A 26,712-nucleotide genomic window follows, 5' to 3' on the forward strand; every position below is an offset into this window, starting at 1 on the left:
CTGTAGGGGGACACCCTACAGGGCTCCTTGAAAAATGACTCCTGCTAGTGGAGGGCTTGGTGGGGATTGAGGACACTAGGGTGAATGAAATAAGGCAGGCACAAGGAAACACAAGCCAGGGCTTCCACACAGGAGGTCCCTAGAGTCATGAGACCCACAGAGACAGACATCAGGATGGGGTGGCAGGGCCTGGCAGGCACTGGGAGCCAGTGTTTCATGGAGACAGATAAAAAGTTCTGGAGGTGGATGATGGGCACAGCCACCTATGGTTCATATCACCCGGCTGGGCAACTAGACATGGGCAAGATGGGAAGGTTTTAATATAACAAAATCCATGAGACAGGGGTTGGGGAGATGGCTCAGTCAGTAAGGCACGCTTGCTGCACAAAAATGAGGACCTGAGTTCAGATCTCAGCAGCCACATAAAAGGTTGGATGTGGTGGCACACCTGTGGGGGAGGATCACTGGGTACCCCACATAACCAAGTGAGTACCCAGGCTCAGTGAGATACTCTGTCTCAAAATAAATAAACAAGTAAAGCGATTGAGAGAGATTAAGGAAGACACCTAACTGACCTCTGCTCCCCACATTCACACACACTTGAATGTATGCGTGTACACATGCACACATACATATACACATACATACATACACACATGCACACACACAAACACAAACATATATACACACATGCACACATATATACACACATGCACATATACATACACACATGCACACATATATACACACATGCACATATACATACACACATGCACACGCACATACACATACACAAATATACATACACACATGCACACATACATACACACATGCACATATAGATACCTACATGCACATATACATGCACACATACACAAACATACATATATACACACATGCACATATACACATGCACATATACATACACACATGTACATATACATACACACATACACAAACATACATACACATACATATGTACCTGCACACATACACACAAAAAACACACAGACACATACACACAAACATGCACACACATACATACATACAAACACATACATAAACACACACACAGCTGTAGAGTGAGAAACAGCTATTTTGCCCTTTGTAATACAGATAATGGAGATGTAGCCACACATTCTATAAAACCCACCCTTCTCAGTTATGTAAGAATGTATCCAATCACTTGAAAACATACAGTGAAAATGAGCCATTTCAGAACAACTCCAGGACAGAAGTTGCTTCTCTGGGTCACATAACACAGAAGATGTCAAATGTCTCAGTCAGCAACATATCTGCCCCTTCTAGACACGAAACTGTCTTCTTCTGTGACATTTGGGGACACTTCCTGACTCTTCACCCCATGCTCTGTAGTTCCCCCAATGCTATTCCCTTGCATCTGAAGTCCAAAGAACTCTTCTTATGGCCAGCATGCCCTCATCGATGGATGCTCCAGGCCTTCCTGGGCCCCCTTCCAGTCAGGCTATGCCAGGTGAGTCCACAGTCTCCACCCGTAGTTGCCAGCCACACCCAACTCTACTAACGGCCTCCAGGAACTTGGAGAATCTAAATCAGGCCCTGCCCTGGCTCACTTCAAACCCAACGTAGGCTGTGTCACCCACCCAAGCATTCGTGTGTCATCTTAAACCCTAATGTGACAGGTTTCAGAGACAGGCCCTCATGAGCTAACTGGGGTTGGATGAGGTCCTGGGGATGGAGCCAAGAGGCAAGGCATGAGAGAATGCTTCCATGTCTCCCTTTCTCCATATGAAGACACAAAGAGAAGGTGCTGTTTATGAGATGGGGGTCCAGTCAGCTGATTCTCCACACTGGACTCAAAGCCATTAGAGCTGAATTTAAGTAATGCATGTTGTGTCACATTTTTCCTGGGAAGACACAACATAAATGTCTATTCACCCCAAATAGGGAAAGGATGACAGACCAAAGAACAGATACCAACAAAGTCCACTTGAGTGAACTAGTCATTTTATTGGGGTTTCTGACAGGAATATGGGTGAGGGGTTACTTACAGAAACAGAAATGGCTCAAAGATAGTTTCATCACTGAAGCCCACCCCAGCATGGGTGATAGTTCACAAAAGTTGGAAACCTAGAGCTCACTGCACAGCCTACAGGCCCCTCAATAGGTTGGAGAGTATCCTTTCCATGTGGCTCAGTTGACCTAAGACATTCCAGGCAGCTAGACTGATATCTACTTCTTGGGTGTAGCTCAGCTAGTCTGAGAGAGTCTCTCAAACAGTCCTTACTACTTATATATGCTTGGGGAAGGATGAACCTAGTGAATATGGTCAGTTTCAGGGACTTCCTGAAGCTTTTGAGTTGTTTACTTCCTTAGCTTAAAGAGCTTCTCCGTAGGATGGAACATTCCAGCTCCCCTTAGAACATTCTACCTCTTATTGAACTTCCTTCCAAGACAGATGATTTATCTCTGAGGAAATCACCACAGGACATTTGTGCAGAGTAAGGAAGAAGGGGAGAGGAGGAGGGATGGATGAAGGTATTTAAGAGAAATGAGGGGAGGGTTATTGAATGGATGCTTCAGTTCTTCGTCCAATCTTTTACAATAACATTGTGTGCATGCACCCATGTGCAAATGCCACACCCTGAGTTCTCTCCTTCACCATGTGGCTCCTGGGGTTGGGCCCTGATGGTTAGGCTTGATCACATGCACCTTTAGCCTGCTGAGTTTCTGTTCTTAAATGTACCCAAGCTGTGTTTTCCTCTTGCGACCCAGAACCAGCAGAAGGGCTGGAGTGGGCAGGAGGGGTTGTCCTGCAGAATACAGGACCTCTCAATCCCTTCTCTGAGGGATAAGGAGAACCTGGCAGGGAAGGTGGGCAGAGGGGACAGGAGGAGTTGGGCACAATCTCAAGCAGGAAATCCCAACTCACCAAAATGCCTACCCCGTGGGCGAGGCTTCGGGTGGGGACCCATTGGCTTCCAGCCAGAGGTGAGCCTGGAACTGGGGGGTCGGACTTTCACTTTCACCAGCAACCTAAGGAAAGCAGAGTCTCAGTGCCCTTGACTCACAGGCTACCTGCTGAGATGGAGTTGGAGACCAAAGCCAGGCCCAGGGGGAGGATAGAGGTGCCTCTGGCTTCATTTGCCCCAAAATACACTGGTCCAGCTGAAACTGTGTCAGACCATCTGTGACTCCAGAAGCTACAAGCCCAAAGAACCTTGGGCAGTGGAATAACCAAGGCAGCAAGCCCGTATGTGATACAGCTCAGCTGGTCAAAAGGGTATTTGGGGGCCATACCCACAACCTCAGTGGGAGGAGGGATGTCTCTACTGGGCTGTGACTGCATTACTATTTATAGAATTTTTAAGAAACGAGGTCTCAGGCCAGGTATGGTGGCGCAAGCCTGTCATCCCAGCACTTGGGACGTGGAAGCAGGAGGACCAGGAATTCAAGGCCAGCATCAGCTACAGGATTTCAAGGTCAGCCTTAGTGAATGTGAGGCCAACCTGGACTACATGAGACCCTGAATCAAAGGAGAGAGAGAGAGAGACTGAGATTTTGTTATGCATGTTGTCCAAGTTGATCCCAAACTCCTAGGTTCAAGCAATCCTCCTGCCTCAGCTTCCTAGGTAACCAAGATGACAGGTGCATAATCAATACACCCGTTACCTACTCAAAAACTCAAACTTACTTATGTGTAAAACTTGATCCTAAAGTGCTGAAGTCCTTCTTGACTAGGCTACTGCAATTGAGCATGTGGGCTCTGAATCCAGGGGCCACCTACTACCTAGCCTCCTATTGAGGACTGACTCCCCCAGGGCACCAGCCCCTGATGATACCCCACAGTAGGCAAATTTCTCCCTGCAGAGGAAAGAAGCCCCAGAGGGCATCACCTGACCAGAACTCTAGGCAAGGAACTGAGAAGCCTAGGCCAGCCCTGGGTAAAGCAGGAAATGGGCCGGGAAGAGGAGACAGGGAGATGTTCAGTGGCCGGTCTCCCCTTCATCTTTCTCACCCTTTATAGCAGCTTGCCCATGCTGTCTAGCCCGGGAAAGCACAGGAAGGCAGACTCCGGGACTCTCCACTGGCCTTGGCCTGGCAGGAAGGCCTGCTGCCCACTGGCCAGTTCTCCTGGGCAGCAACATGGGAATTCCCTAGGGGGGCCAAGCTCTATCAGGAAGTGCTGTTGGATACAGGGCGGGTGCCTCTTATTCCCATAGACTCTCCCTGCAGATGACCCAGGCAGGCTCCTGGGCAAGCCCACTTGGCCTGTGTGCAGGAAAAAATACCACTCTTATGAGGCAATGCTTTGCAGAGACCCAAGAGAGGGGGCCGGGCCCCACCCTAACTTCTCATCCACTCTCTCTCTTCCCTAGACCCATACCACCACACACACACACACACACACACACACACACACACACACACTGTACAGCATCTCCATTGTGTTCTCCATACCACTGCAAACCCTGCTACAGGCCTGAGAAGCTTAGCAAAGGACACTACCTTGGAAACTTTTGCCACCAAAGGCTATAGCCATAGTTCCAAAGCCTCTACAAGGGGAAGAGCAGCAGGGGAACCACGGACCAGACCTGGGGCAGCTTGACTGAAAAGAAACCTGCACCTTGCCCTGCTGACGTTTTGGGATGATGAGTTCTGGGGAGATGATTCAGATGGTAAATGCTCTCCGGACAAGCATGAAGACCTAAATTCAATACAAAGAATGCGTGTGAAAAAGCCAGGCGTGGTCAATGTACTTGCAACCCTTACTCTGGGGGAGGCTGAGCCTCACAGATCCCAGGGACTCTCTGGTCAGTCAACAGGGCTTAATAGTCAAGTTCTAGGCCAGTGAAAAATGTCATTTCAAAAAACAAGATAGTGATGCTACATGCCTTTAATACCAGCACCTAGTGACAGATTCAGGCAAACTCTGAGTTGTAGGCCAACCTGGTCTATATCAAGTTCCAGGCCAGTCAGGACCTACATAGTGAGACTTTGTCTCAAAACAAAACTAAGGTGAACAGCACCTGAGGATTAACCTTTGACCCTCACATATATGATCACAGATGTGTACCTGCACATGAACATGGGCATGTGCACACACACACACACACACACACACACACACACACACACACACACACTCACATACTGGCAAACACCAGGGTACAGAATGAATATTATTTCATACTGCATACTTCATTCAAGATGGAAAGGCAGAAGCCAGGGCCTGTCATCTGACTGCTTGCTTTGTCTCATGCATAGAGATCTTAGGATCTCATCCAGATACCAGAAGCATCATGATTCAGGCAAAGAGACAGAGACCCAGGGAGGCAACGCGATCTGCAGTGAGGCACACAGGGAGCCGTGTCACCCCAACCCTGTGCACAGAGAACAAAAAGAGAGACAGAATGTTCAGACACACAGGGAGGTGGAGGCAACCTGGGGACCTGCTCAGCCCTTTGAGCAGAAACCAGAAGTCACGTTTTGCAGACAGTGCCGTGTCACCTCTCGGCTCCAAGAATAGAAACCCCAAATGACATTGGACTACCAGGTGGGGTACACACCTCCCTGTGAGCTCCTTGCCAGGTCTACAGCTGTCCCAGTTTTATCTTCCAGTTGTCACCAATCAGGAAGGCAGGAAAGAGGATGTTTGGACCCCCGAGAGGACTCTTGAAATTCTCCATGGTTGAATTCACTCAGCACTGGCAGAAGCCAACTTCCTGCTTGTAAGTGTGGGAGGGGGAATGGGGAGGAATCTGGGCTACCTAGACACCAGCTGAGCACCCCAAAGCAAGCTGAAGGACTTTAGAAAACACCTGGGCTTAATAATAAATGGAAAAGAACTTGGCAGACAGTGGCTGAGTTTTGTTGAACCCAAACATTTAAAAGATGTTAGATTTAGCCATCCCTGGGCGGGGTGTCCTCAGAGGGACTGAACGACTATCTGCAATGTGCTTGCAACCTTTAAAGCCTGCTTCTTCCCTCTCCCCCTTCTCCCCTCCCCTTTCCCCCTCTCCCTCTAAAACACAAGGTCTCAGCCAGGTGGTGGTGGCACAAGCCTTTAATCCCAGCACTCTAGAGGCAGAGGCAGGCGGATTTCTCAGAGTTCAACGCCAGCCTGATCTACAGAGCAAGTGCCAGGACAGGCTCCAAAGCTACACAGAGAAACCATGTCTTGAAAAACAATACAAAGCAAACAAACAAAACCACAAAGTCTCTCTGTGTAGGCCACACTGTCCTGGAATTGCCTATGTAGTCCTGAATGGCCTTGAACCTGCAGCCCTCCTGTTTCTGCTTGGGTTACCAGCCTGCATACACCCCTGCTTCTCCAAAGAGAGTGTTCTTCAGTGTTTCAGAGAAACTGAGGAACCACCAACCTAACAACTTTTGCATCTTATTTTTCAAAATAAAGGCTTAGAGCTAGAGCGAGACTCAACAGCTAAGAGCACCGGCTGCTCTTGCATGGACCCAAGTTCAGTTCTCAGCACCCACACGGCAGCTCACAGCCATTTCTAACTCCAGTTCCAGGGGCCTATGCCAATTCTGGCCTCCTCAGGTACTGCACACACATGGTACACACTCCTATACATAAAATCAAATAAATAAAATTCAATTTAAAAAAGGAAAGTTTAAATATGGAGGGGTGAGAGTGGACCAGAAAGAGAATAGTTTTCCTCCCCTTCAATGTGCATGAAGCAAGTTTACCTGAGGGCAGGAAGGGGGCATTTCCCTAAATCGCCAACTTCTTGCCTCAGATGGATCCCTCTGTTCTGCCCCTGAACTTGAAGAGCATCCACGGAGTTGGGGGCTGACTCCTGTGGGACAGTGAGTGAGTGTGTCTGTGTGTGTGTGTGTGTGTGTGTCTGTGTGTGTGTGTCTGTGTGTGTGTGTCTGTGTGTGTGTCTGTGTCTGTGTGTGTGTGTGTCTGTGTTTCGGTCCTTAGTGTGCTCCTTTTTGAGACCGGGTCTTTCACAGGCCTGGAAGAAAGGAATGTCTCACTAGCGAGCTGTAGGAATCTGCCTCAGTCTCTGCCTCCCTGGTGCTGAGATTCCAAGTGTATGCTATCATGTCTGGGAATCAAAGGAGACCTCAGGTTGTGCACCAGACACTTTGGGGACTGAGCCATCTCCCCAGCCCTCCTGAGACTTTTGAGGAAGTATTCTGGATGGTACTGACACTCCCAAGACCTTGAGGCTTTTTGATTTTGAGTAACAACACCTCCACCCTGCTCTCCCCAGGGCTACCATCCCATTACAACCTGCTTCCTACTGTCCCGAGTTCCAAGAAGACCTGAGAACTATCACAATGACTTCCAGGAAACTCCCGCAGAGGTACTAAAGCTGCCCGACCTACTTTTTCTGGGGCAAAGGCAACTCCACACTGGAGGCCCTGCAGCAGTGACTCTATACCAGGCTAGGAGCTCTCTCCAGCCTCGCCCTTGCCCTTCTCACTGCAGCTGCCCAGGAGGCCGTGGTCTGACCCAATTCCCAGGACCTCCACGCCAGCTTTACACCATGCTTTTGTGAGGCAGGTCTGGATCACCAACCCTGCACACCCAGATTCCAGTAGGCAGATGTGTGTCACAGGCCTACTGTCACATACCAGATATGTCTGGCCAAATAGCCCCATGGCCTGAGTAACTCATGATGTGGGGATAGGGGTAGCCCATGGAGTCCCATGAACCTCTGCAGGAAGTCAGTGGGCTGTGTGGTGTTGCACACATGGCTGTGCCCTAGTTCATGTGTTTGTACTGGGAGGCCTGTGAGCTGGCTAGGGCCATAACCAATACAGGGCCTCTCACTGGTCTAGAACCCGCCAGTGAGACTAGACTGTCTGACTGGAGAACCACCAAAGGCTATCCCCAGTCACAGCGCTCTGGAGGTGAAGGTAAGAGCTGCAGGGGGCAGAGACCCTGCCTGGGTGGCCTGACTGCCATGTCATGCCAAGCCCTGCCTTAGCTCTGTACTCTACCTTGTGATATCTTGAGGGTGAGGAGAGCTGGGGAGTTTGTTTAGTTGGCAAAATGTTCACAGGGCCTAAACTCAGTACTCCAGCTATAGTCTGGTGACTTAAACAGCAGAGACGTATTCTGTTCTGTGCTCTCATCTCTGGAAAGAGGAACCCTGGGCTCTTGGCAGAGCCCTGCTTGCTCCCTGGGTTCTAGGGAAGTTTCCTTCCTGTCTCACCCAGCCTTTGGTCTTGCCAGGAATCCTTGGCTTGCGGTCACATCAATCAGATGTCTATATCCATCATCACCAAACCTTCTCTCTGTGTCTCTGTGATCAATGTCCCTCTTCTTATAGGGACATCATCTCGGGTTGGGGACCAACCTTTCATTGATGCCCTTGCCTTGTAGTATCACCCTACATGGGACCCCACTGCCAAATGCAGTCACATTCTGAGTGTCAGGATTTGGATTTTTGAGAAGGATTTTGGGAGGTCACTCCCTAACACCCTTTAAGAATATTCTAGAAGCAGATGTCATCCTCATCCTGTTTCTGTGTCTTGCCTTTGTATTCTAGGTCCCATCTTTGCATATCTGGAAAATCAGATAGATTTTAAAATAAGTGAATAAACACACACCAAGTAGTATATCTGGTCCAGATGAGAATGGTGACAATACGAGAACTCACTTCATGCTGGGGTGGTGGGGACACAGGCAGCTGGCCAGGATACATGAGCAGACAGGTTCTCATTTCAGTGAGGAGGCTTGGCAGCTGTACACAAGGGACTGAGGAGGGACAGGATAGGTGGCCCTCACCCAGGTGGAAGCAAGGGTTCCTAGTCGTGCTCTGGAGTTGGGATTGAACTGCAGGTTTGCGGGCCTGGGGGAGTCTACAGGAGGACGGGTCATGCTGTGGGCTGTGCACTGTGACATGAGGGAGGGTAAGAAGGAAGCAAGACGGGTCACACGCACGGGGCTGCAACCAGGGACAAAGAGCAGAAGGCGCTGCTCCCTGTACAAATGGAGGGGATATGTGTGTGGGGCTGCTGTGAGGGTGGAGTCAGAGCATCCGATGAACAGCAGGGCTGCAGGTCATGAGTAGTCATAAACTGAATTGGCTCAGTAGTTGCAGAGTGTTTGCTGCTCTTGCAAAGGACCTGAGTTTGGTTCCCAGGATCCATGCTGGGTGGCTCACAACTACCTCCTGTAACTCCAGCTCCAGGAGATCTGACACCCTCTCCTATGCAACTCAGGTACCTGCATTCACATGCATATACCTGCACACACACACACACACACACACACACACACACACACACACACACACACACACACGGGGGGGCGGGGGAGGGGAGACAGACAGACAGAGATACACAAAAAAATTTTAATCACAAAAAATAAATGGTAAGAGACCACCATTTGTCTATCTGAGGAGCTAAAATTACAAATACTGACAATACTAAGTGCAGACAAGAAGGTAGAGCAGCTGAACCTGACTACCCTTAAGGGTAGGAATGCACAATGACAGCTGGTGCATGTCACATTGCTCAGAACCCCCACTCTGAGTATTTCCCCCCAAAACAGAACACCTGCTTTGCAGTCATGGGGCACACCTTTAATCCAGCACTTGGGAGGTAGAGGATGGCCTTGAACCTCCTGCCTCTACCTCCTGAGTGCTGGGCTGACAGGTGTGCACTTAACACACCTGGCTTTCTCTTTATTAAATTATGCCAGATATGTGGTCCAGTGATGGAGAGGCAACAGTCGCAAATGCATCCACCGCTGCCTCAATATTCCCTCAGATATCAATCCACATGGCTACTTACTGGCACCCCACGTCCCAGTATTTCATGTGATCTTTACAACATTCCAACGGTGATCCGATGGATGGAAAGAGACACCCTATTTTTAACCTTTCTCTTATCTTCACTCCAGGCTCTCTCTCTGTTCTTGCTCCCTGTGCTAGCCATGGGCGAGTGATGAGTCTGGAGCAGGTGTGTAATCGGTGCCCTGATCCTGCGCCCCCTTAGCATGCCTAGGGTTTGCAGCTCCAGGATGTTGCACTGCCCCTGACTCCCCTTCAGGTGATGGCATGTTCGCTTAGTGGTATGCCTTGGCAGATCCCACCAGAGGCATCCACTTCATGCAGAAACCCTGCCTGTCTGCTCAGCCTACAATAAACCTGCCCTGTCCCACTTACAACATATCTAACATATCTGCTGTCTCGTTCATTGGTGGCTTTGCCTATCATCTTGCCCTCTGTTTTTTCCCTTTCTTTTAATTTATTCAACTCCTGTTTAAGGTAAGGTGTGTGTGTGTGTGTGTGTGTGTGTGTGTGTGTGTGTGTATACATATCTAATGAACCCTGTTCATTGTATCCCCTTCTAGACTATGAAAGCAACAAGTCTCAAATATTTTGGATTGACATGAACTTTTGTATGTTGATAAAAATAAATACTTAGATTTGTTAAAACATACTGTATATGTGATTCAACTCTGCTTTAAAATACATTCTATATGGTAATAAAACTTTAAAGTTATAACCAAAAAAAAAAAAGGAAAAAAGAAGGGTCGGGTGTTGGTAGCACACACCTTTAATCCCAGCACTCAGGAGGCAGAGGCAGAGGCAGAGGCAGATGGATCTTTGTGAGTTCGAGACCAGTCTTGTCTACAAGAGCTAGTTCCAGGACAGCCTCCAAAGCCACAGAGAAACTCTGTCTCATAAAAAAAAAAACAAAAACAAAAAAATTAAAGTTATAAAGATCTTTTCAGAGTAGCCAAAACTAAATACACCTAAGTGCTTATGTCTTTGCCAAGTGTTCAATACCAGGCTTCTAGAGAGTTTAAATAAGTGGCAACTTGTATTTGATAAATAAGGTATTTGATAAATAGGATAGATATTGTTACAAACGTTATAAAATTACCCACAGAATGGCTATCTTGGTTTCTTTATTGAGCTCACTATCCATGATTAAAAGGTTTTATTTTGATGTTAAAAGAGCCTCAATTCAAAATCATTATTTTTAAGGTTAAACCTGACAGGAATATAATAAAGTTCTAGTCTTTTGGAACTGCCAACCTATTGCAGACTGTTAAGAATACAAGTTAAGAGTCATCTTATAAATGATCAAGCTCTTTAATTGTAGCCATGCTAGGTACTGATGTAATTAATTACAGGGATAAGCCAAAGTCTCCTATATGTTTTCAGAGTTAAGCTTAAAGCAAATAACTAGAAACAATGCTTGGCTACTCAAATAGACCTAATAGACAGAAAGTCTCAAATGCTCAAAGATTTGTAGAACATGACATTTCAAGTGTTTAATTGAAAAGCTTTTCATAATAGAGAGACATGCCAGCCCCTGGCATCACCCTTATTTCCTTCAAAGGAGATGTAGATGAATGGGCACAGAAGAACCTCCACCCTTGCTTCATAAATGGCAGCGCTAACCTCTGAGAAAACCTGCCTTTCACCTCAACTGGACAAAACAGGACGCTTGGGAATCAACTGCCTCAAGTTGCCTAGACAAAGGTAGGCCGGTCTTCCTGTAAGCTGCTACTCCACAGGGTCTTCTGAGGCCTGGCAGGCCAATACTGTCCAGCAGAAGGCCATGTTACCCCAAGACCTCTGCCCTTAGTGACCACGGAGGACCCTGGAGCAACTATCTAAGTAGTCAGCAAGTAAGTCTCTGTCATTTTTAAATCATTAACTCAGGTAAAATTTATCCTTCTCAGAATTCTGATGCTGTTTGCCAACTTAACAGCAACAACCAAGGCTTCAGCTGCCTTCTCAGTTCTCTGTAAAGCTCAGGGCACAGGCCTTACTCTCCTAGAGCCCATTCTGACTCCAGACACCGCTCACCTTGCTGTCAGACTCAAGAAAAGAGAAACTCACAAAACAGATTTCAGTATAACTTCTTACCATTCCTTTGTTTAAAGGAGCTTACTTTACAATGACTGCTCTCAGTGGTCAGCCACCTGTATCTACTGGTGAGTTTGCTAAAAGGTGTTTTAAGATGTAAAGTTTATGTTGTGAGGACATGAAAACTTAAGATGCGATAATCTATTAATTTTTCTGGGTCTAAGAAAGTGACTTAAGGTGTGTAAAGGCAAATTATGAAGGTCTGAGGATAATAAAGGCTTAAGTGCTGATAAATAGAAAGCGATGTGAGACATTTAAAGGAATGAAACATGGCTGGGCAGTGGTGGCACATGTCTCTAATCCCAGCACTTGGGAGGCAGAGGCAGGTGGATCTCTGTGAGTTCGACATCAGCCTGGTCTACAGAGCAAGTTCCAGGACAGGCTCTAAAGCTACAGAGAAACCCTGTCTCAAAATACAAAAACTAAAAAAAAAAAAAAAAAAAAAAAAAAAAAGTGAAACATGCTCCAGATCTCTCTCTCTTCTTAAGCTACTGTTATATTAAGACTCCAAAGGTTCATAGGCTTAACATTAATTGATAAAATTCTTATGAGCTATTAGTCTAGTACTAAACACCATACTATCACTATATGATCATAGTTACAAGACCAGCATTTTAAATTCCCTTTGGTTGTTTTCTAACTATAGACTTACAGGGTACTTTTCATTGTGCTAAAATCATCTGTCACATGGATCAGGATAGTGCCAGTTTGCACTTCCACTGATAGAGAGTTTGGGAAATAGGAAAGAACCTAAAAGATATGCATATATGCATAGTACCCAAGAGAAGAGGATGGAGACAAGATCCCCTGAATGGATGGGGAACACGGCGAGGAGTGGGGGGGAGTGGGACCTGGGAAGAAGAGAGGGGGTGAAAAGGAAGAGAGTTGGTCATGGGGGAAAAGGAAGTTGAGGGGGTGGGGGTAGAATAGGGGGAAGAGGGAATCATAGGATCGAATACAGATCAGGCACCAGAGCGACCTCGAGTGATCTAAAGGGATAACACCAATTGGCAAGCTAAGCAATAGTGGAGAGACCACCTCGAATGCCCATTCCTGATAATGAACTTGATGTCTATAACCATCCGGGAGCCTTCATCCTGTGACTGATGGAAGCAGAGGCAAACACACAATTAATCACTGAACTGAACCCAAGGAACCCAGTGACAGAGAGAGAGGAGTGATGAGCAAATTGGCAAAGAATGGGCTGGCAAAACCAGCAGAGACAGCTGATCTGAACAGGGGAGAGCTCTTGGATCCCAGACTGACAGTGAGGAGGCCAGTATGGGACTGATCTGGACCCCCCAAATGTGAGTGTCAGCGAGAAGGCCTGGGCAACCTATGGGGCCCTGAGCTGTGGATCAGTGTCTATCCCTGATATACAAACAGTCTTCGTGTGCCTATAGCACAAAGAGGGATGCTCTCTCAGCCTGGACTCTTAGGGGAGTGCCTGGACCCTACCCAGAGTAAAATGACAGACTCTGATATCCCCTATGTGGAAGGATTTGGCAATAGGGTGGGAGGGTGGGGGGGAAGGGGAGTGCGGGAGGAGGGGAGGGAGAGGGAACTGGGATTGACATGCAAAACAAGCTATTTAAAATAAAAAAAATTGAAGAAAAAAATCATCTGTCACTGTTTTCTGGGTAGAAGAATGTTAATGTTTTCAACCAGAATCATTTAGGGCATGAGTATCCTGCCATTTCTGCAACATGCATTTCAGTACAGAGTATAAATAGGGGGAATACTAATGTGTCTAAAACTATGTCTAAAATCTAACTTTTCACAAACTCAAAGAATTCTTGTAAACTCCAGGGAGTCAATTTGGATTCACCTCGCACAGGTCAGATGCATCCCTCCCTCAATTACCAGAACCTAAGAAAGATGGTTCTGCAGAGCCTGGACAGCGGTGGGGCAACTAGCTTCTCCAGGATGTGGCCAATCCCCAGTTTTCCCAGGTCCCCCCCCAAGAGTCCAACAACCCCAGATCAGCAGGAAGTAGTCTCAACAATTCAACACCCTCATTCCCCTAACCTGCCACGCCTAACTCCTTACCTTTTTTATTAAACAAAAAGGAAAGAATGTTAGCATCCAGGTACACCTGGCCCTGCCCCTTGGGGATCTGTCAGAGTGCAGCACCCTGTGCAAATGGCAGGCAGTATCCTGGCCTGCTATGTGGTCTCTGTGCATATGCGCTGCTTCCTATCCCTTTAAAAGGCGGAACTCCGCCTACTCCCTTTTCATCCCCCCCCCCCCCTTGGCAGCTCTCTCTTTCTCCCTTTCTCTTCTCTCTCTCTGTCTCTCTGACTCTCTGCATGAAACATGCCCAACCCACCAAGGTCCCTCTATCACAGTAGCAAAACACTGAGTTATTGGCCAAGCATTTATAATTTGTATTCAGCCTCTGAGTCAGTAATTTTGGAACTGGCAGGCAGGAAAGAAATGTCCATTTACACATACATGAAAAAGCAAATCTTTTATTTAAAAAAATCAGAACTGTTATTGACATAAACACATGCATGCACACAGGTACATACAAATTTCATTTCTATCAGTTCCCCTGATGGAGTAACCCTGCATTTGCACGGCCATCTGAGACAAGCCATGACTTTCCTTGGCTGATACTGAAAGATGGAGAGCTGGGGCGATGACGGTCTTCCCAACACTGGCATCCTGAGGCTCTGAGGCCCTCAAGGCTGGGGCACATTTGCTGTTTTGTGCAGCTTGTCCTGCGGGCACTGAAACAATGAACCAGGCCGGGGTGTATCCGAGACTCCACCCAACAAGCTTGGCATCTACCAGGGAGTAAAATGAAAGGCAAATCCCAACACGTTCCAAGTGTTATATAATTGTTGCAAATAGCTTTTAGCAGATTACACAAACATGAAAAATATTCAGTATATGTTGAATGGGAAAAATGCATATACTCTTTAGTTACAGATATCACACACAGGATCCAGGGTGCAGCAGAGTCACCTAGACTTTCAGTTTTCCTCAAAGTGATATTTTTATTTGGCCTGATATTTAATTGTTGACTGACTCTTAAAAATCTGGAGACTTTGTGTAAACACTCAGGTTTCTAGGCCTTGCAGATATGAAGGTAAACCCATGCAGGGCTCAGTTCACCGAGGGTCCCCTTAGAAAGGGCCGGAGGCTCTCCTGACGGCCTGGCCCCATCCATCCTGCTCCCCTCCTTCTGTGAGCTGCAAGACAAGGCATAACAATGGGCTTCCATGCGTTAATTCTTTCTCACACGGTTCTTCCATGCCTTTCCCTCCTCCTCACCTGCCAAGCCCCTGACAGTTCTCAGAGCCCCTGCCTAAGACCATTTCTTCCAAGACACATTTCTAAACCTCAGGTGGCTCTGTGGAAATCTTTCCCACAGCCCAGTCATTCCCTTCCTCCCCTTGGAGCCCATGATGGCTCCTTCCATCATTTATCCCCTACCATGGATCAATCTCCATTGTACCTTGGTACTGCAATATACATATGGCTCTGGCTGTGATGCCAGGCCAGGCTCCCAACCAAAAGGGTCTGAACAAAGATCACAGGTGGCATGATACCAATCTTGCAGGCTGAGAGCCCTCTACCACCTCAGAGGATGAGTGCAGCAGCCACTCCTTTCTTAGGGACTGGGCCTCAGACAGCCCAGTACCCATCTCCTCCTCCTAAACCCCTGCAGAAAGTCTCTCGAGCTTCCTAGGTTGAGGACCGATGATGCTGGAAATACCAGGCCAAGGACAGTACTCAGCAAGGGATGTGCATCCAGGAGCCTTGGAGTCCAACACCCTGTAGGTCCTGAGAGTGTCACTGGATCCTGGTCTGTCTGACTGTGGACACCACCACCGCCTCCCAGCCTGAGGCCATGCTGGTCCTCTCAGCTCTCCTCTCTGATGGGTCCCTTCCTAGAGCCGAGACTCTGGCTTATGCCCTTTCTCCCCACAGAGAGGAAGAATTCAGAGCTGGACTGAGTTGACCTTGTTGCTGTGTTCCCAGTATTCAGGACCACCAATGGGTGTTTGCTGAATGAATGAATGGTTGGATAAATGGATGAATGAGAGTAGGGCAACCAGAAGTGCTGGGTGGGGACAGAGAAAGCGGGGCCACAGAAGCCATTCTAGAGTAAGACAAGGTGCTGACTCGGGAGTGTCCCCACGCTGCATCATAACCAGCACCATCAGGAAGATGATCAATTCCAGCTGCCCCAGGCTGGACCCTCCAGGGATTCCAGGTGTGAAGCCACACCCCCACAACCTCTCCCTCAGCTTCTCCAGAAAAATCAAACCCAGACAGCCCCGCCCTCACAAAGCCCCGCCCCATGTAGCTCCACCCACCCCCAACTTGCAGGAGCTTTGCCTGACTCCCAGCCTTAGGTCCCAGTTCTTACTTTGAGGGTATCAGGCCTTCGATGGCACTTGTCAGAATCTCATGGACAGGAGATAGTGGCCGAGGAGGTTGGCTGCCGGACCAGCTCAGAGGATCAAGTCATTTCTAGTCTTACACTGCAGCTCAAGCAGTCCGACTCTGTTATTGACAGAACTGGAGGCAAAACCAATGATGACTTACCCATATGGCTCCCAGATTCAGGAGTGGGCCTCACCCAGACCAGGATTTGACGTGGGCATGAGAGGGGCATGCCCTGGCAGAGTGTAGCGTGTCCCTTTCCAGACCGATAACGTAGGCGCATGCCTGCTGCATGCTCTGCCGATGCCTTTAATGGTGATGAACAGGAATGGGTGGGTGGGTCAACATTCATTGTGGACCTGGAGCATGCTGGGATGTTAGTGGAGGCGTGGCATGCAGAACCTGGCTCCTCCTCCATCACCTCAAGACACTGTGACCTGGCTAGCACCTAGCCTACTGCAGTCAGAGGAGCAGGAGAGCTGCCTGGGCTGACAGGGAGGGGGTGGCCAGGCTGAGCAGGTGCCAGGAACCACACCAGCCTCCATCTATACCTCTGCCTTTGGCTTCCTCTTTCCTAGTGTCTCGACATCTGCATCCACCTTCACATGCCTAGGACCAGTGCTGGAGATCATAGCCACCATGGAGGGTGTGGAGTGGTGTTGCATGTGCTTTTGTTCTGTGTGTACCAGGCACATATAGGGGCCATTCTGGTCCTTCAAAGGCAAGCAGGGGCCATGTGTTTCTTGAATGCAAGCTTCAGGAGCCTCTGACTATACAATGGCTAAGCACCTATGATCTAGGGGGAAGAGCACTTGAGGGACAACTCGCTGTAGCTGCTGTGGGAGGGACTGTCCCTCTACTCAAGTACCCAGGAGAATGGTGGTGTGGTGGGCAGAGGAGGCAGGAGTGGAGAGATGCTAAAGTTTTTTCTGGGAGTCACTTGTAAAGTGTCTGCCTCCCACAAGACAGGTTGGATGTGGACTAAATCTCTCCAAACCTGTGTGTGGACCCCAGGCTCCTGAGTGTGGCATTAGGGGGTGACTGTTGGGCCAGAGGACCTGTCATATTGAGAGCTCTCCCTCTCTTCCTACTGTGTGAGTGCAGTGAGAAGTCTGCCCCTTGCAATCTAGCCCTGAGCTCAGCTTCCTGGTCTGAGAAAGGATAGGACACCACCTCTGGAAGGCATTCTCCAGGATTACTCGAGGTCTGTGCGTACATGTGTGTGGGTGTGCCTGGAGAAGCCATGGGACACCTTCAGGGCTCATTCATTCCTCAGGTGTTCTCAGCTTTGTTTTGTTTAGGTTTTGACACTTTGTCTCTCACTGGTTTGGGACACTTGTTAGGGTAGGCTGCCTGGCCAGGAAGTCCCAGGAGATGGAGTCATAGGTGGCCATGAGCCCCCTGGAATGGTGAGGAACTGAACTCAGGTCTTCTGTAAAGGATACACCCTCCTAACCACAGAACTGTCTCTTTCTCACAGCTCTTGTTTTAAGGCATCTGTGGAGGTCAGAGGACTACTTGCAGGAGTAAACGCTCTCCTACCATGTGGTACCAGAGAGTAATCTGGTCATCAGGCTTATTGGCAATACTCACCAAGTCACCTTGGCAGCCCCTTGCTCGACTTTTTACATGAGTGCTGGGTGCCAAACTCAGCTCTAGGCTAGTGCAATGAGAGCTTTACCAGTTGAGCTGCCTTGCCAGCCCACCTCCCAGAGGCTTCTGTGGATGGCTCCTTCTTGTCCTAGGAGACCACCTCTGTTTGCTTAGGCTTCTCAGGAATGCTGTGCACTCCCAGAGCCCATGATTCTGAGTCTCACAGCCTCTCGCCACTGTGAGAGCCACCCTCTGCTCCCTGATCTCATTCTCCTTCATTCTTCTTTTATTCCCTCAGAACAAGAACATAGACTTGGGCAGAAAGCAGCGTCACCATACCCAGAAATTTAGAAGCTATGATTCCAGTCTTTTCTTCAGCTTTGACCTAATTTAGAAGAGGCCTGTTAGACACCCGGGCTCAGGTTATAAATTTTTGTTTTTATTGCATTATAATTACAGAGTGTGATTTATGGAAACATAAAAGTGTAATGTAAGAACCAGAAAAATCTCAGTTCTCAGCGCGTGCATAGGAGATATCACACACACACACACACACACACACACACACACACGCACGCACGCACACACTCACACACACACCACATACATACATATACAACACACACATAGACCACACACATTCTCACACTCACACAAACACTCACTCTCCCTCTCTCTCACACACACATTCACACACCCATGTCCACTTAAATGTTATTTATAACCATGATTATATATCATAAATCAAAGACTGAGAAAAAAATCTTTTTTGTGACAGGATCTTACTCTAGTCCTGGCTGGCCTGGGACTCTTTCTTCCTTGGATGGCCTTATACTTGTAGTAATCCCCCTGCTTCTCCTCCAGGGTGCTAGATCACACACATGCACCACCATGCTGGGCGAACTTTTCTTTATGACAGGTGCATAAACACTTACCCAAACCCACCTGGCAGATATTGTTTCAACAATTAACGGTTTCTAGTTTCTAAGGAAGTAATATGTGTTTTACATAAAAGGTTAGAGTTGGGACCCCATCTCAGACCCTGTGATATTTCCTAGTGACATATACAAAGCCCACACTTAGATAAGACTGCAGAGAGCTCCACAGGCACGTTGAATCAACACTCCCAACTTGCTGGCTCCAGCTCATGGGGAAAAATAAGTCTTTTCCTTCTCAAGTTTAAAGGAAACAAAAGGATGTAAAAGGCACCAGGACAATGTAGATTTATATGTTTCCTCACAGTTCCAACATTTTCCCATGACATATGATGGGTACAGCTACCTATTGCCATCAGCCCCCCTCAGCCTGTCCTCACTATGAAATACAAAATGACTTTCTTTATTCTGTTCATGTGTTTGCTGTTGAATTTCACTTGGACCAATGTACACACTCTTGCTTCCTTTTTGCTACGTTTAATTAGTCTGCATTGGCTACATGTTCCCGCCCATTGAGCGGAGGGGCTTTAGGGGTTCCAATTGAAAATACTATATATGTGTACTGCTTAATCCAACTTATAGTCTCCTTAATAAGAGAGTCTGTTCCATTTATATTTATTATTTTCTTTTTTAAGGATCTATTTATAATTTTTATATATGGAGCTGGAGTTTCAAGCAGTTGTGAGCCGCAGTGTGGGTGCTGGGAACTTAACCCAGGTCTTCTGCAAGAGCAGCAAGCACGCTTAGCCACTAAGCCTTCTTTCCAGCCCCTTGTTTGTTTTTAAGATGAGGGCTGACTCTGTAGCCCAGGATGGTCTGGAGTGAAACATGGAACCGACACTGGCCTGGAACTGACAGCAATCCTTCAGTCTCAGCCTCTGAGGACTATGATTAAAGTCATGTGTCACTACATCTGGTTTTTGTCTCCTTATTCTATGGTGTGTGTGTGTGTGTGTGTTCTGTCTTCAGCTGAATATATATTAATTGAACTTTGTGAAATTGCTTATATTCAACTGTTTGGTTGGGGGTTAAGCTGAGACACAACTTTTCTCCACAGCCCCAGCTGGCCTTGAACGTGCAGCAGTCAGTAATTTCAGACTTACGGGAGTGGTCCTTCCTGAGGTCCCACCTCTTCCACCCTCTCATGGTGCCATTCCTGCAGGTCGTGTGGTGAATTTTGTTGCTTCTGGGCTCTCCTTTTTTGTGAATACAGTTCTTTCTTTCTTCCTTTCTTCTTTTTGTTTGTTTTACCACATATTGGTGGGTTTGTCCTTTCTGCTCAGTTTCAGCTTAATTTGTTTGTTTGTTTGTTTGTTTGTCTCTTAAGATCCAGAGAGAGGAGGGATCTTGGTAGACATCACCATTTTAACATATAGATAAATTCCTCCTGTTCCAACCCCTTCTCAGACCCTGAACGGAACAAGATGAGGGGCAGTCCCTGGCCACTCCCATCCATTCAACAGATCTGTAGCTCACAGTCTCTGAGTAGTTTGCAGGAAGTCCTTCCTCGATGTGGGCATGAAGCTCTCTCTTGGTGCTGTGGTTCCCCACACTCTCCTGTTCTGGTGTCTCTGTGGGCATTCCATAGAAGCTGAGGAATGATGAGCTCGGTGTGCTATCAGCAGAACCACCAACACCGCTGCATCCCACATGACGCTGGACCACTACAGCTGAGTTCTTCCCACTGTGCTTTGAAGATCTAGCACAAACATGGTCTGAAGAAGGTGAAAGGGGTGGAAGGAGCCATTGACATAAAGCAGGTGACCTCAAGCAGATGTTAAAACCTGCTGCCTGCCCCCACACCTACTGCTCCCTCCAAGAGTCAAGGAACGTGCATCAAAAGTACCCAGACACAGGGCTGAGACTGGGGCTCAGTGGGTAGAGGGCTTCCCTGGCATGTTCAGAGCCCTGAGGTTCATCCCCGTGCCCCTTAAACCAGGTATGGTGGTGCACACCTGTAATCCCAGCACTTGGGAGAAGGAGAGAGAATCAGGAGTTCTAGGCCATTCTCTGCTACATAGAGAGCTCAAAGGCAGCCTGCTACATGAGATCTTGTCTTAAAAAAATATTCAAACCTAAAACCAACAACTGTACTGGCTACAGAAATAACCTTTTTCCTTATTCTTCAATGACACATGGAGTCACATCAATTGTTAGGCACAGTTGTGCATGCCTTTAACCCCAGCACTCAGGAGGCTGAGGCTCTGTGAATTCAAGATCAGTCTGGTCTATATAGTGAGTTTCAGGATAGCCAGAGCTACAAAGTGAGACAAAGAAAGTATTCAGAAATGGCTTAGTGTAAGCAGAGGCCTTGAACAGTGAGCATGTGGGTCTCTGGTGGTGGGGGAGGTATGGTGACGTCCAAGAACTTTTCCTATGGACACCTTGGGAGGAGCAGCCTCTCAGAGAAAAAAGTTTTCTTTTCTCTTACTTTTCAACATATCAGGGTGACATAACCAGACAGTGTTCCATCATTAGGGCATCATTTTCAGTCTTGAGAATAATGTTCATGACTGGGATAGGTTGCTTGCTCAAAAAGATCCTAGGTTCAGTTGCCAGCAGCCCAGTGATGGCAACAGTGGTGATGCTAGCTGTATTAGTCTGAGTAACAGAACTTCTGGAATATGGTGAGTCTATCAGAATGACTTATAGCAGTTGTCCAGCTAATTCAACAATGGCTGGGTATGAATGGAAAGTCCAGGAATCCAGTAGTTGCTCAGTCCATGAGACTAGATGTCTCAGCTGGTCTTCAGTATATGTTGAAATCCTGAAGAATTCTGTAGGCTCTAATGCCAGCGAAAGAATGGACTTGCTAGAAAGGCAAGAGCAAGCAAGCAAAGAGCAAAATCTTCCTCCTTTCCTGTCCTTATATAGGCTTCCAGCAGATGGTGTGGCCAAGATTAGAGGTGGATTAAAGATCTGAAATTAAAGGAGTGTATTCCTACCTCAAAGATTCAGATTGGAAGTAAACCTTCCCACTTCAAGTTAAGCAGAAATCCCTCACAGGTGTGCCCTCCAGTTTGGGGCTTTAGTTAATTCCAGATGAAGTCAAATTGACAACCAAGAACAGTCATCACAATGATAATAACAATAACAAGGCTAAGAGTGTAGTTCAGTTAGCAGAGTTTTTACCCAGCATGCACGAGGCCCTGGGTTCAATCTCTGCATAAACCAGGCGTGGTGGTGCACTGTAGGGAGCTGACTTCCTAAGTGAATGTGTATGGTTTGACATGGACATGGCACCTAAACCTCCAGTGCCTCAGCCCTGTGTATATGGCAAAACCTTCTCCTCCGTGAGGCTCGGGGAAATGGCAAAGCCTTCCTGTACTCCAAATGTAAATATTGACAATGTGTGCGGAAAATGTCCACTGCAGTTTTCTCTCCACCCCCAAGCTTATGACCTGAAGACTGTTCCTACCAAGATTAGCTAAAACTGCCTCTTCGTTCAGCTGTATATAATACTTCCTCTTCATTTCTCTATGTGTAATGATCTCACTCCTTGTTCAGCTGTATACAATAATCCTGCCCCTCCATTTATCTATATGTAATAATCCCACCTCCTTGCTAAGCTTTGGATAATATATGTGCTGAGCTTCCAGGTGCTATAGCTTCTCCGTGTGAGCGCCCAGGAAACTGGATCCCAGGTTTTCTGATTCCTGGGTCTATTCTCTCTTTGTCCCCTCACTACCCTAGTTAGGTCAATCCTGTGCAGACACCACAGCCTTGCAATCCTGTGCAAGACACGATAGTGCACGCCTACACTGGGAAGTGGAACAAGGGGAATCAGGAGTTCAAAGTTATCCTTGGATGCATAGAAAATTTGAGACCAGCCTAGGATATATGAGATTCTGTCTCATAATATGCATATAATAAGGTAATGTATACGAACTCATAGTTTAATATCATTGGTCAGATGGGCATTTGACTGGTCCTGGATTCAATTCCCCAATACAACACACACACACACACACACACACACACACACACACACACACACACACACACATTTTGGAATAGATTGGCACCTATATTTCTCAGAGATGAAGTAGAATACTGTAGCTGATGGTGACCATTTGTCATCTCTGGGTGGGTACTCAATCACACACTCACATGACATAAACTGCCATCACTTTATTCCCTGCAGTCAAACCTCAGCACATTTAACACAAGAAGTGGATCAAGATACTGCCCTAGCTTATATAAGAGGAGCCTGGCCCATGGCCTGGGCAGAGGTTGCGGGGAAACGTCAGGGGAGTTCTCAACATCCCTGCTGTCCATCACTAAGACTAAGGGTTTACCACCAGATCTCACACTATGCTTAAGGCTCAAAGAGATTTCTCACTGTTGGTATTGAGCCCCCTCACCAGCCTGAAGTCTCCCCCAGCATCCAGGGTGGCAGGGCTCTACACTGTACCTGGGTGTCACAGAGCATAGACTCCAATCCTGTTAGCACACCCTGCTCCTTGCTCCTTCCCACTGGGGCCTTGTGTAGCTTCTCTGCCCCCCAAGCAGGGTATGTGCTCCCCTCAGTCTGACCCCCGAGGAGCCCTCTCAACAATTACCTTACATCCTTGGAGGCTTCATCACGCTCTGGTCACCCTCTGGTCACCACGCTCAGTGGCCCTGTGGTATGCACCAGGGCTTGGGGCTCAAAATTCCCAGACTCCCCTCCTTCTGTGACTTCCTGACACAGATTGTCTCTATACTTGGCCCCCTCTAGCATCTTTCCAGCCCCAGAAGATTATTTCCCAGCAGGCTTCAACCCATGACAGAAGAAGGATCAATTATAATAGCACCAACACTGGCCTCAACATCTATGTCTTCCCAGAGCAGAACGGCAGTGCTCAGAGGCAGAGCCTGCCCATCCCCCTCATCCTCTCAGATACCATCAGGCTGTTTTGCTGGGATACCTAGGCTGGTGTCAGAGCTAAGGTGAGATGCTGGCCTCCAAAGAAATGGGTCTGGAACTCCTGGCTTGATAGTTTGCTTTGTTTGAAAAACTGCCTCTAAGACTCCACCAAACTATGTATGTGTGATTCCAGGTGAGAGGACCCGCCTTGCCCCTCCCTGTGGCTATCAGGCTGGGCTGGCACAAGGCCCTCGGAGCCCTGGCCTCACCCAGGGGTGGGAGCCAACAGGAGCCTCATGAGAAGGTTTGGTCTCCAGAAGACATGTTGGCAGTTTCCTCCCAGAACCCCTCGAAGCAGCAAAACCTGAGCTTGATAGGAAAGCCTAAGAGATCCTGATGCTTAAACTGTGCAAACAGCTCCCTCCCTTCTTGGAGTGATCAACCATGGAGGGACTCAACCAACCTGGGTGAGAACCTGGCTTCACTGACCATGCTCAGGAACTGAATTTTGACCTGCAAGGTTCCATGCGTCTCTAGTCAGTTTGCAGCCAATGGGAGTTCTCACACTCCTGGCTTCATTTTCCCCCCTCATTTCCTGTGAAGAGCTTGTTGAAACTGGACACAGAAGATCTGAGTCAAATTCCCAAGTTAGCTCTGGATATTCAACGGGCATGTTCAAGTTCTCTGCATGAACCAAGGCTGAATCACCCTTACTTTGGCCTCTGCCCAGTACAGTGAACTTGGATACTATCAAATAAAAAAAACAATTTTTATAACATGCCAGGATGATCTGTGGCTGACCAGTGGGATGTTTAAGGGGCTGTAATATATAAAGAGCTCCTGAAAAGCGATGACAAAAGGTGGGAAAGCTTATTGCAAACATGCAAAAAAGATATATATATATATATATATATATATATATATTCATTGAGAAAAAGAGAACCCAACCTCAGTACTGGACTAAGGAAACACAAATTGAAGTGCTCCAAGGGTTTTTGCTTTTAGTTTTGATTTGTCTATCAGATTGGTGAAGGCATAAAAGGCTGACAATACATGGCTAGCATGGGCTCGGGAAGAGCGATAGGGACCAGGTGGACTGGCCGATCAGAGTCTAAACCACAGGCCCTCTGTGATAACAGTGATTCACAAAGAGATAAGCTCATCAGAAGAAAATGCACAAGGGCGTAAAGGTAGATAGAGAGGGCGTTTACCCCAGCGCTCTTTTTAACAGTAAAGTTTAAAGCTGGGTGTGGTGCCCACACCTGCAGTTTCAGCACATGGTAGGTGGAGGAAGGAGTTCAAATCCAGCCTCTACTACATAGAGTTCAAAGATTTGACTACATGTCAAAGAGAGATTTTAGAAACACTTTCCTCGCCCCGCAAAGCCTGGAGGAGTTCACAGCAGCTGCTCTGAGCGCCTCCCATTGACTCTCAAAGCTCTTTCAGGCACAGATGAGGCAAAGGCATTTTTTTCTTTTGTTTTTTTGGAGGGGGGGTTGGCATATGTACTGTGGTATGTGGAGGTCAAAGGACAACTTGCACCCGTTGATTCTCTCCTTCCACCACCACATGGCACCCAGAGATAGAACACAGGACGCTAGGCTGAGTGGCAAGCACTTTTACCAGCTGAGCTCTCTCATCTGCCCTAGCAAAGCAGTGAAATAATTGTTATAAACCAAGTGCAATGCTAACCCCAAAACTTGATGAAAGCTTAGAAAAACATTATTTAAAAAATTGCTTTATTTTTCATGGTGTGTGTGTGTGTGTGTGTGTGTGTGTGTGTGTGCACATGTGAGCACAGGTGTCCTCAGAGACCTGCGTGTAGGACCCTCAGGAGCTGGAGTTACAGGCAAAGGTGAGATGTCAGAATTGGGTGCTGGGGACCGAACTCCCATCCTTTAGAAGAGTGGAAGTGCTCTTAACTGCTGAGCCATCTCTACAGCCCAAGATAAGAAAGAAATTCAAATAAAATACAATCCGGTTGAATTCAGATGCCCAGGAAAACCAAGACTGCTTCTAAGCAACCCCGACACATGTGACTGATTTCATCAAAGGGTTTGATCTGAGTTTCTATAATGGGGATGGAATTTCACAGAGTTCCTGATAGTCCAATGAAGAAACAGGGGTGCCTTCAAGGTGACCACCCAGCCTCATGCTTAATGCATTAACAGTATGTCAAAGGTGACACCACTGAACCAAAAACAAGCCTTGTCATATCTGTCATTCATTCAATTATATTAATGTTGGTAGCAAATGCAATCGGACAAGACCAAGAAATAAGATAAACCTGGGTGGGTAGGGAGGGAGGAAGATGAAGAAATGGCCCAGGCTGTAAGGTCACTGCTGCTCTTACAGAGGATCCATGTTCTGTTCCTATCACCTACATGATGACTTACATCTACCCGTAACTCCAAGGAATCTGACACTTTCTTCTGGCCTTAGAGGCACTGAACTCACATGTATACACACAAAGACACACAATTTACAAAGTTAAAACATTAAGATTGGTGAGATGGCTCGGAGGGTAAAGGCATCTGCCACTAAGCCTGATGGCCTGAGTGCAGTCTCTGGGATCATGTGGTTAAGAGGGAAAATCAACTCCAGCAAGTTGTCTGCAGACCTCTGCATGTGTGCTCACCACCCAAGGGCGTGCTGTATGTACTGGTGCACTCATTTAATCCCAACACCGTGGAGACAGAAGCAGGTGGACCTCTGTGAGTTGAGGCCAGCCTGGCCTACATAGCCAGTTTTATGCCAGCCAGAGTAACATAGGGAGACTTTATCTAAAGATAAATAAATGAAATAAAAAGTTGGGAGGAAGAGAACAGGTGGGGATGAAGTCATTGCCTACAAGTGACAAGAAACCCCAGAAGCCTGTGGGAAATCTACTGAAAGCAGCAAGATAAATCAACTGAGGAGCCTGCATTACAAAATCAGTAGTTTTCATACCTGTGCGTGAGCGTGCACACACACACCATCAGCCACTAGATTGAAAAAAGCACCCTAACAATTCATTTCTGAACATGATAAAATACTAAAGATAAGGGTAAAAAGAGTATAAGGGTCCTTTTTTTTTACTCTGTGCATG

At 47.3% G+C, this 26,712-nt stretch overlaps 1 pseudogene; it reads left to right on the top strand.

Annotated features, from left to right (window-relative positions):
- The window catches only part of LOC101844232, a 52,584-nt pseudogene that overhangs the window by 1,558 nt on the left and 24,314 nt on the right, over positions 1-26,712 (top strand).

Source organism: Mesocricetus auratus, unplaced genomic scaffold (assembly GCF_017639785.1).
Source record: "Mesocricetus auratus isolate SY011 unplaced genomic scaffold, BCM_Maur_2.0 Super-Scaffold_4256, whole genome shotgun sequence".
NCBI lineage: Eukaryota > Metazoa > Chordata > Mammalia > Rodentia > Cricetidae > Mesocricetus > Mesocricetus auratus.